Genomic DNA, 12,181 nt, shown 5'->3' on the forward strand with positions numbered 1-12,181 from the left:
AAAGAGGGAGAGAGAGAGAGGGGGGGGGGAGGGGGAGAGAGAGGGGGGGGGGAGGGGGAGAGAGAGAGAGAGAGAGAGAGAGAGAGAGAGAGAGAGAGAGAGAGAGAGAGAGAGAGAGAGGGATAGAGAAGAGAGGATATAGGGAGAGAGAAAGAGGGGAAATAGGAAGGGAGAGGAGAGAGAGGGAGATATAGAGAGATATGGAAAGAGGGTGGGAGAGGGAGAGAGAGAAATAGAGATATCCGTGGGGAGAAAGAGGGATGAGAGACAGAAATAGAGATATCCGTCAGCATAAAGAGATAGGTAGAGAGAGAAAGATAAAGTAATAGGGAGATAAAGAGAAATGGTTGTAGGAGCAACTATTTTGTGGTGTGCGTAGTGCATGTATGCTCGTGCTTCCATAGGGTGCTATGAAAAAGACCTTCTTCACATGACGTCGACAGACCCTTGGAAATTACTTTCTACTCTCTTCTCCTTAACTTCTCTATCTTTCTCTCTATCTCTCTTCCTATCTCTTTCTCTCCACCAAATAGGCATTAGGTCCATCAGCTTTTAATGATGTCGTACCTTAGAATGCAGGCAAAGTAATCCCTCGAACACAAAGCTGCTGTGAAGAGATGTTGTGCAAGAAGCATAATAAAGAAGCTCTTCTTCATAGCACTCTACAAAAGCAAGAGCACTCTCGCAATTCGCGCACAACACAAAACAATGACTACATTTACAACAAAAAAACTCTTTATCTCCACTCAAAATGATGGCTACATTATGTATATGCATATATATTTGTGTGTACAAATATATTTGTTTATGCATGTATGTAGGCACTAAGTACGGGAGCATAGCACCTGAAGTTTAGACGCTTCCTCTTGGCTATAGTCCTTTTTTAATCATGGCGTTGTGGCCATTGATCCACTCATGCATGGATTATCGCAATGTACCTTTGGTTTTACCACGGTTAAGACTGCGATGATATCTAAAGAGATGCACTTGACCTTTGGCACTACTAGCCTCTACTTAGGTCTACTAGTATGTATATGTATCTACGTGTTTATGTGCTAATATACTTGTGTACGTATTTAATAGATGAGTGAGTAGGGTGGAAAGATAAATCTTATATTGCTCTTTGTAATGTAGATGTCAAACGAGAGACCAACTGGTGGGGAGCAGCCAGCTGGCTCTTCTTTTGGTTGGTTCACATCCCAGGTGGACTCCCACCCGGGGTGGACATCGCGTCCAGTGGACCCGAGTCTTGAGTCAGTGAGAGCAAGCAAAGAATTAAAGAATGTTTTTGGCTAGTTAACCCTAAACCATGAGTGTCATCGGTTTATTTTTGTTATTTGCAAGCATGGTCATCCTACACCTACGCTTCTCAGGTTCCTCCGGCAAGCGTAGATCGAGACTTGCAACGGGATCTCTCTTTACGAGATCAGTACCTCCGAGAGACAGAGAATTTCCTTGGTCGCTACACTTCACCGCAGCTTGCGACCTATGGTATTACTCTGCATACTACACCATGGGGGAGTCAGGGAGGGACTCCTTACCTGCAGAGGCTCGCACCGACGACACCTCAATCTACAGCCCTTCCTATCGTCCTACTCCCATTCCATTGCAGGGTCTTACTCCCATTGCATCCTAGAGTCCCACTCTCATGGCATCACAGGGTCCTACACCACTCCATTCCATTCCTGCTTTGCTAGAATACCGTCAATGGACTTCCTTTGGCAGCACAGTTCGTAGCTCTTCTCAGGCCAGCAAGCACTGTGAGAGACGAAGCAATGACGGATCTTGTGGTTTCGCATGTTTTGGTAGTGGCGGGGGAACGGAGTCCCCACTTTCAGAGCGTGCCGCCCCTGACGCAGAGGATGAGGATATTGATGCACCCATGCCAGACATGCATGGGTGCTACTACAGGGTTAAACATGACGGGGAGATGGACTTCGACACAACACAGGGCAGGGCATTTCTTTGTCATCTACAAATTCTTTTACACAACGTATAAGAGCTATTTTATAAATTTTAGAGACCAACTGTCTGATCATGCACGGTATATTGAGAACACTCTGTTAGCTATATTTCCAAGTGTCCCCAATCAACGTTTTTCACAACAATGGTTGGAGGGTTACATAAAGAAATTTCTGAAAAACCAGCAGTCCAGTGTGCGGTGTGCAGCAGCGAACCACATCAGAGATCCAGACAGGAGTTACCGCGGTGGCAACATGGCAAACATGGAGTGGGAGTGGGAAATTCAAGAAAAGAGCGATCAAGCTACGAGACGGGCTCATCATATAGATAACAACGTGAGTCTCTCGCAAGTTAAACTCCCACGCACTATGGCTCAGGAGGCAAGGGAGCTTGGAAGGATAAATATGTAAGATTTATTGAATTATAATGTCGATCGGTGATTATAAAGATTGTAGATGATGATTTGGTATTGTTATTACTAACTTAGGAAAATATCACTCTCTCTCAACCAACCAGAGAGATGGTCAAGTATCCAAAGCGACAAAACGAATTTGATACTTGGCAATGGTTGTTCGAAAACAACGACATCTCCTGCGAGCAATTTGATGTGGCGGTTGGATCACTACAAGTAGTAAATTTAAACAAGTCATTTTGTATCAATTGTTTTGAGCTGTTGATAATTGTTTAATTTCATTTGTGCTCTACATAAGAGAAACTACTAGTGTGTTCATAGTCACGGTTATTGCCGCCCTCGCAAATTTTTCTCTCTCCTTTTTCCTTTGTTTAAGGTAGTGGTCCATGCGCTTCTCAATTTTATCTTTTTCTCTTCTTAGCTATCTGACCTTGACGATATACCTCCTTTGTATCTTTTTGAATGCAATGGAAACTTTCATATCATCCAAGGCAATTAATTGTAGTTTCTCTTTCCTTGTGACGCAATAAAGTATCAAATGAAGACATCATAAAGGACAAGAAAGAACTAATGAAATTTTTCACAAACATAATTATGGAAACAAGATTTTCTCCATTGTAAATATTTAGGGAGATACATGCCATAAGATGTGCATCTTGCTATAGCACTACAAGATTTGGGCACAAGAGAGAATGGGTTCAGCATAGTTTCTTACAAGGTCGTGAGCGAGCGGCTTTCTTTTCACCTAAGAATTGTCTCCAAGATCTTATGGATTGTGTTCTAGGTCACATTTCCTCTTCAGCTTCACTATGTTTACAAAACCCAGGAAGGGGGATTTCATCACCATCATCTTGCACATCCTGCCTGCTATCACTCCTCACAACTTACTCTTGCACACTCTCGACGGTTTCCTCTGAAGCACTTATTTCATCATCAACAATGGGCTTGGGTTTGGGATGAGTAACCACAATGAAGTCATCATCCTCATTCGTTTCTTTTTTGTCTATAGCAGCCGCCTGCGATTTTGCTTGCTGGGTGTCACATTTACCCCTTCATGCATTCTATCCACCTTATCCAAGTCATCATTATAGACCTTATCTTTTTCCATCCTTTGCTTGACATGCTTCCTCTCATGAACACTTTCCACATCATAGATTGTTGTGTATTCGTTTCAGACATTAATTATCATATCAAAATTGCTAATAAAAATGCAAAGTTGGATTCTTAACACAACAATTAATATATTGGAAATGCTGGTTAGCATGGGAAGTGTGGTAGTTAACACAATGACTATGTACATATGAATGCTAATTAGCATAAGTGGGTATGCTAACTAGCATACTTGTGTCTACTAGCCAACATACCCACTATGCTAGCTAGAATTGACTAAGCTAAACATGCATAAATAGCACATTTTTAGTCTCTCAGAGTATGCCATGAAGCATACAATGTCATGACTAACATAACTGGGTATGATAATTACCATACCCTAAATACCAAAGATACTCAACACATATGCTAACTAGCATAACTAGGTATGCTAACTAACATACACAGTATGCTAGCTAGCATACACACTATGCTAACTAGCAGATAGACTATGCTAACAAAGCATACATAGATTAGCTAGCATGTATGCTAACTAGCATAACTCCGCATGCTAGCCAACATACCCACTTTGATTACTAGCATACAGACTAATCTCACTACCATACATAGCATAATAAACATGTATGCTGAGTATAATAGATGCTAACTAACATAACTGGCTATGCGAACCAGAAAACAAACCATGGTGACTAGGGTAGACAGTAGCATGTATGCTATCGAGCATAACTAGGTGTGCTAGCTAGCTTACAGATTACCTTGTATGCTAACTAGAATACACAATAGTATTTATGCTAATCAACGTAAGTAGTTATGATAAATAGCATAAGTGGGTATGCTAACTAAACACATTATGCTAGCCACCATACACCCTATGCTAATTAGCATACATACTCTACTAACGAGCATACATAACATAATTAGCAGTATGCTGAATAGCATACATAGAAGCATGTCTGCTGACTAGCATAATCAGGTATGCTAACTGGCATACAAAGTACCATGCATGCTAGCTAGAATAACTGGGTTTCTAAACTAGCATACACAATACCATGTATACTAACAAGCATAATTGAGTATGTTAACTAGCATAAAGACTCTACTAATATACATAGAATAATTAGCATGTATACTAACTAGCATACACACAAGCATGTTTACTAACTAGCATAATCGGGTATGCTAAGTGGCATACAGAGTACCATTTACGCTAGCTAGCATAACTGAGTTTGTTAACTAGCATACACAATACCATGTATCCTAACTAGCATAATTGGGTATGCTAACTAGCATACACAGTACCATGTATGCTTACTGTCATAATTGGGTATGCTAACTAGCACACAAATTAGCATGTATGTTTACTAGCAAAGCTGTGTATGCTAAGTAACATAACTAAGTATGCTAACTAACATAATTGTGCATGCTAACTAGCATATACAGTGTCGTGTATGCCTACTAGCATAGCTGTGTATGCTCATTAGCATAACCATTTATGCTAGCTATCATAAATGGTATGGTAACTAGCATACACAACGTCAACGTGTATGCTTACTAGCATACACATATGCTTACTATCATAACTGGTTTTGCTTACTAGCATACACAACAACATGTATGCTTACTAGCATAACTAGGTATGCTAACTAGCCAAACTGGGTATGCTAATGAGCATAACTGGGTAAGCTAACTAGCATAACTAGGTATGCTAACTAGCATACAAATTATGCTAACCAACATGCCCACTATGCTAGCTAGCATTCACAATATCCTAGCTAGCATACAAATATTTTCTTGTTATGTTGGTTTATTGATTAACATGCTGTCATTTATGAAATTATCTTACGAAATATTGGTGTGATTGGATTTCCTTGCCCTTTGAGCTTGCAACACTATTCTGTTGGTATCCTCTATTGGCAGGTGGAAGCTCTACATTCTGTCCCCAGGGAGCATGGAGCAACAAAGCAAAGAAGATGATAGCTATGCACACAAGGCATCTTAACCATTGAGACATGCCACAAAAATTTTTCAAGACTCAAATTCTTGATTTTTCCAAGACATGGAGTCTATATTGGAACGCGTAGCATCCAACTTGCAAAAGTTGCAACTACAAATTTAGGAGCTACATGCACGATGGAAAGAAGAGGAACCATATTCACCAAGTCTAGTGATGCAAGACCTTCAACACCGAGTCCAAGAACTATGTAAAGCCACTATGTGCCAAAATCCACCCATGAATTTGGCTAGTCTAGTGAGGCAAGTAGAGCAACCACACTTGCTAGGTCTAGTGGTGCAAGAGATTCAACCCCCAGTAAAAGAACTACATAAGGACAATATATGCCAAAATACACCCATGATTTTAGCTAGTCGAATGGGGCAAGTAGAACAACCACACTCGCCAAGTCTAGTGGTGGAAGAGCCTCACCACCGTCCAAGAACTACATGAAACCAATATGTGCAAAATCCATCCGTGGTTTCCACTAGCCCACCACAACAAAGGAGGGAGGCCAAAGTCAATCCACTTGAAAAGCATGATGGGACAAGATCAAAGTTTAGAGGCTTCTTTCAGCAAGGGGAGTTGTTTATATACATGCAAACAAAGCTTTACCTAGATGGTGCTTCTCAAGTTAGTCTCATTGGCGCACTTCCGTCAACATGCTTGGAAGAAGTAGTTGTTGAAACCAAGATTCACAAGCTACAACAAGGCTAGCACCCTTCTTTATTCATTAGGAAAGGAACGGAAAAGATTTTCTTTGAGGGTTTTAAATGCTAGCATGGTCTTCCGAGTGACATTTTTTCAAATCAATTAAGGACTACAATTCACATCAAGCTTTTGGAAAGGCTTGTTCAAGCTTCAAGTGGTAACAATTAACCTATCATAATCCAATCATCCATGGAGTGATGGACAAATAGAGGGGGTGAATCACGTCTTAGAGTAGTATCTTTGATGCAGAATCAACTATCATCAAGAAAACTATATAAAATTGATGGCAATAATTGAGTTTGCCTATATCAACACTATTCACACTTCCACTTGATATATCCCATTCTTTCCCAATCATGGCTAGGATCCAAAAATACATGTCCACATGAATAACCAAGCGAAGAATCCGACCGCCACATATTTTTTCACACACGGAGGCAAGGAATTCATAAATGAATTAATTAAAGAGGCTCGATAGAGGTATAAGACTATTGTAGACAAACACCAAATGCAACATTCACCATGCAAGATTGGGGTTCAAGTGTGGCTTCTCTCCTATGACCTACGTTCATTTCGCCCTTTTTAAAAGCTAGATCATCAAAGACTCAGACCATTCAAGATAATTGGCAAAGTTAATCCAATTACAAATCATCTCCAATTCCCAAAGTCTATGCAGATTCATCTAGCCTTCCATGTTTCAATGTTGGAGCCTGGTCACTGGTCTAAAGTTTATTAGTACCATCAACAACATCCATCAAGCCTCATTCCCATCAAGAAGCAAAACTGCTCCTCGTGGAACTCATCGCTATAGGAGGGGATAATGTCATGAATGCGAGCTCTTAGAAGAGTCTAGAAAGTTTTAGAAGAAGCTAGAAAGTTCTAGAAGTTTGAAGAAGAATCTAGAAGTTCCTAGAAAAGTTCTAGAAGTTTGAAGTAGAATCTAGAAGTTTTTAGAAAGTTCTAGAAGCTCAAGGAAGGACCTAGAAGGTTTTGGAACTCCTTAAGATTGAGAAAGAACCTAGAAGGTTCTTAACCTCCTTACGATTGAGTATAAAATGAGGTGTTAGGCTACAAGCCCTTCAATCTTTCCAACACCTGTTGTGAGGTGTAACAAGACTTGATTTCGAGGTGTTTTAGTAATAAATTTTGTTTCTAGGAAGTTTTTGTCATTTTAAAGTTAGTCCACTGTGTAGAAGGATGTGTGGATTGTTTTCGTCCGATAAAATTTTTTGATCCGGGAAGGCACTTTCTGGGGCATTTTTGAAGGCGTTAACGTGGGATTTTGAAAAAGTGATGTATGAAGCGATTGAAGCCTGCGTTATAAGGAACAACTTTGGTTCTTTGAGTCTTTAGAGATTTTGATGTTTTGATGCTCGTTGAAGGCCAAAGATTAAGAAAAAAGTTGGATTTGCTGTTTTTGCATCGTTTTTGTAGAAAATGCTGTTTTGCAGGTTGATTTTCAGCAAATCGGAGCAGGCTATGGAGATTTTCCCGCACATAGCCGTCGAAGAGCGTAGCGAGGGCAACAAGATTGTATGAGACGGACTTGGGCTGTTTTGGCTTCGTTTGGGAGTTATGTTCAGTTGAAGACAGCTGAAAAATTGTGGACGGATCGCTTCGCGATCACGTTTTTTTAACCTTGTTCTCGCAGGTATATTGGCGCGCAAGTCGAGTCGATCGAGCGCCAAAAATAGAAAAGCGGCTATTTTAAGAGGTCGCAAGCTTTTGGAGGAGAATAGAAGGACGGGTGGTGCGTTTTGGGGGGATTCACCATTCTCTCTTCTGCGAGTGCGAGTGCGAGTGCGAGTGCGAGTGAGACGCTGCATGCAAGCGAATTGAAGCTCGGGGGTGGTCGGGAGGTTCGAGCTCCGTACAACGGAGTGCGCCCATATATATTTTGCTCCTCTGTTGTATCAAACACTATCAATACAAAGATTTCTTCCTCTGTTTTGCTGTCTATCTCTGTTATTCGGTTCCCGTGACATGAGGCTCCTACAAGGTACGTCCTCTTCCAATTCTTGTCTTGTTTTTGAGTCTTATTCTTGTAGCCAAGTCTTGCCTTGTAATCCAAGTTGTGTACCAAGTCTCCTTAATCAAGTATCATGTTTTGTATCAAGTTCTCTTAATCAAGTATTAAGTATCGTAATCAATATTAAGTGTTATAATCAAGTCAAAAGATCTTGTTAACTGTGAGTGTCTCCTCTCGCTCTCTTCTAGCTTGAGACGAGCTCACAACACATAGTGAGTGTGAAGGCATTGGTATGCCCAATCATTCAAGTTGAGTATATTTTTCAAACACTTGTCGAAAAATAAAATTCTCTAGAAAAACATAAAAATGATCAAATATTCTCTAAGGTGAGATAAAAATTGCATTGGTTATAACCTTTTATAGTAATACATTACAAGAAGGCAATGAACTAAAAGTTCTTTTCTTTTCTAAACCGAACAACCTTGTCATTGATAACAAAGAGATATAGCCTGGGCAATATATATCTCAGATCGAGATACTCACAAACATTGCGGAGATTCCAATCGTTATTCACAAAAATTTCATGCACCTCATTGTCATCATGGAGATATATTTGAAGATAAAAAATATTTCGAGTAGCAGCATAAGAACTGAGTGCCTACTATTCTCCCATCCATTACTTCCACCTTCTATAGGGAAAGATCATTGACAAGTTTTGCTTTGTAATATGGTATTTGAACACCAATTTCTCCACAATTACATAGCACTTCATGTTATCTCTTTGGTGATTGACCACCTTGATCTCCCCTCCAACTGCAAGGAAGAAATTTATTGCTCTATATCCCCTTTGCAAATCTACATTGTTGGTGTATTATGAACTCTTTCTAGTCAAAAGATATACAAAAAAACATAAAGAGACATAAACCATGTTATTGTTTCTTTGTGGGACCCATAGGTGCACATCATGATTGCATGCACATCCACCTCCATTCTCTAATTTTGGTTGTTGCTATCAATGCATTATTTGGTGTAGACCATGTCAAACTCTTAGAGCTTGATGAGTGAATGGAAGAAAGATTACCATATCCATTTCTCTTAGGCATGACATAAGGATGGCTATAAAAAAGTTGTTTCGTGAGGCAAGATTAGAGGATAGACTACTAGTATATAGTAATTTTTCAAGTTCCATGTGGATTGCTTCAAAGGTTCGTGTGAAGGATTCTACCGACTCCCACTCTACAAAATCCAATTGATTAACATCTGCAACAATGAACAAGAAACAAATATCATTCACATATTAGAAGCAACATATGAGGTGAAAATAGAAAATTGCCTAACCTAAAAACTTTACTTTGAAGTGGAATTACAGTTTGTAGGAAACCTTGGTTAGGGATTTCATATTTACCTGATCACTCAAAAATTTATGTGATCACAAAGCGTTAATTAACGTTAACAACCATATAAATTGGAGTTTTTCAAAATTGGTTTCTTCCCCCTTTGTCCGATAGTATAAATGCATGACTTTGTCAACGTTAACAAAAGATTCACCTTACCAACTAGATGTTCACTCTAATGTTATTTTGAGTGATTACGTGAATTTTAAATCCTTGCAAGTTGAAGTTGGTTGGAGTTGGCGTTGGTAGTTGGAATATACACATGGTACACCTTCGCTAGATGCTTACCATCTTAGGTTTGCTTGAAGTCCATGATTCTTTTCTGTGATTGATGTGCTCGAGAAGCTATGTGTCTCCTTGAGACCTTGTGTGCACCTCTTGAGCTTGGCTATATTGTCACCCACAGCAATGGCATTTGTAGTTGATAGTACTCAACAACCACTTTTGTCTTGTACATTGCTATAATAAATTGAGTCAATAACACTCCTAAGTTATCAAGCATGTACTAATGCCATTGAAGGAAGTAGCACCATTTGATTTTAGAAGTTTATGATTAGTCTATACATAACCATGGCCTGAGTTGCATAAATAGCAAGGTTAGAAGGTATACAAAGACGACCAATGACAACACTACGTCCCTTCACCTACAAGTTTGCTAAATGGGAAAGAAGGTACGAAGAAGCTATTGAGGAAAGTAAATCCTCTCTAGAGAGCTAAATGGATAAGGAGGAGTAGAGAAGCCTTTGAGGAAAGTAGTTCCGTGCAAGAGAGAAGATCTAGGAATAGGATATGCTATAGATCTACAGTTATATGGAGAAATATGAAGTACATCGAGCAATGGAAAAAATCAATAGATGGTGGCTATCATTGAGGAGAATGCACCAAGCTTGAGGAGGTAAAGGAGGTTCAAACTCCACTGTAAGAGCCCTTGGAGAGAGAAAAGTGACATTGAAGAAAGAGATGCAATTTGTAAGGTGGAATAAAGAGAAGATAGAGATGATACAGTACAGAGAGAGGGAGGGAATGACCAATATGTTTTTGGAGGGACCCCCTTTTAGGAGAGAGGGAGAGAAATCGGCTTCCATGAGAGAGAGAGAGAGAGAGAGAGAGAGAGAGAGAGAGAGAGAGAGAGAGAGAGACAGAGAGAGAGAGAGAAAAAATTAATTTTCAAGACAACCTTTTCAAAAAAGGAGTAGTTTTTTAATTTTAAAAGAGATTCTCTTTATATTTAAACTAATTATTTCTAAGCTTATTTCAAGTTTGATCACTCACTTTTAGGCCTTAACATACCCACCATTTTTGTCCACATGGCATCGAACCATTTGCCCATTCCATAATACCATGGAAAATAAAGAGGCCCTTATAGACGCCATTTCCTTCCTAATGTTATTTCCCATACCCTCATCACAAAGCACAAATAATCTTGATGAACTTCGTGTAGAGCGTTCTCCACTATGACATTTGGAGCACATCACCGCTCAGATAGACGCACGAAAACAAAGGAAAAGTTTAAGCCAAAAAATCTCGGGAGAGGTAATGCTTGAATCAATGCTCGCGGTAATGGTCCTTCAGCAATTCACACAGTAATAGGCCCGGCTATATTTCCGCGCGGATTTCCGCGAAACTTACCGCTAGTATTACCGTGACCATTACTGTGCATGCGAGTATTTTTAAAAAAAAGAAGATGACCATTTGGATGGTCCTTGGTAGGGCCCATCCAAATAGTCTTTTGCATTTTTTTTCCTATACATTTAATAAATAAAAAAACAACAATTTCATTGCACAAAAACTTTGGACCAAAATCAAATGTTTAATTATATTGGAGAACCTGTTCCTTAAAAAATTGCCCAAATAGGCGATGCATGGTGGCTATACACCTGTGGCCAAAAGAAGACTTTGGGACAAAATCAAGCGTTTAATTATATTGGATATTACAAAATTTCCCAAATAGGCAATACATGGGGGCTATACAACTGTGGCCAAAAGAAGACGGGCCTAAAAACACTTGGAGGATTGAGCTACTCGGATCCTGGGACCTCTCGAGGAACTCCTTGACTCTGGAAAAGAAAAAAACAAAAAAACCTTTAATTAATACAAATGGATACATAATTCTGCATGCACTCATTTTAAAAAAAAAGTTCACACTTATAGGCTGTAGTGTACGACATGAATTTTCAAATTCTTCGCGATTGATTTTATTGTTTTCATACAGCCAGCACCATGTCTGATATTCGGAGTGGCTCTCTCTGTATCTCTGGATCTCTTGGCTTGGGCGGGTCATAGTAATATTTTGCTATATATCAATTAAAAAATATCACAAACCTAACCTTATTACCACAAATTAAATCAATTCAAATGAAAATACGCCCACTCACAAATTTATCTTTCCATGCTTCTTTTCCGCCCGAGCCGTAATGTGTGGGCGTTTGCTGCGCCCTCGCCTCCACCTGCCGAGTGTGCGCCTTAGCACCTGCCGCTCTCTCGTCCTCCAGCTCGCCCTGGGCTTTCTCCCACTCCTTGTCGTGAACATTTCAAGGGCGATAGTTGTGACCCTCAGATTCAAATGTTCACTTTGCTGCCTCCGCACATTGGACTTCTTATTTTTCAAGAAATTATTGACGTACTCCTCGAGC

At 39.8% G+C, this 12,181-nt stretch overlaps 1 pseudogene; it reads right to left on the reverse strand.

Moving 5' to 3' along the window:
• Positions 1–3,258: 3,258 nt before the first annotated feature.
• Positions 3,259–12,181, reverse strand: part of LOC147444316 (uncharacterized) — a 45,775-nt pseudogene continuing 36,852 nt past the window's right edge.

The sequence above is a fragment of the Adiantum capillus-veneris genome, chromosome 13 (assembly GCF_014529385.1).
Source record: "Adiantum capillus-veneris isolate H3 chromosome 13, ASM1452938v2, whole genome shotgun sequence".
In the NCBI taxonomy this organism is placed as follows: Eukaryota; Viridiplantae; Streptophyta; class Polypodiopsida; order Polypodiales; family Pteridaceae; genus Adiantum; species Adiantum capillus-veneris.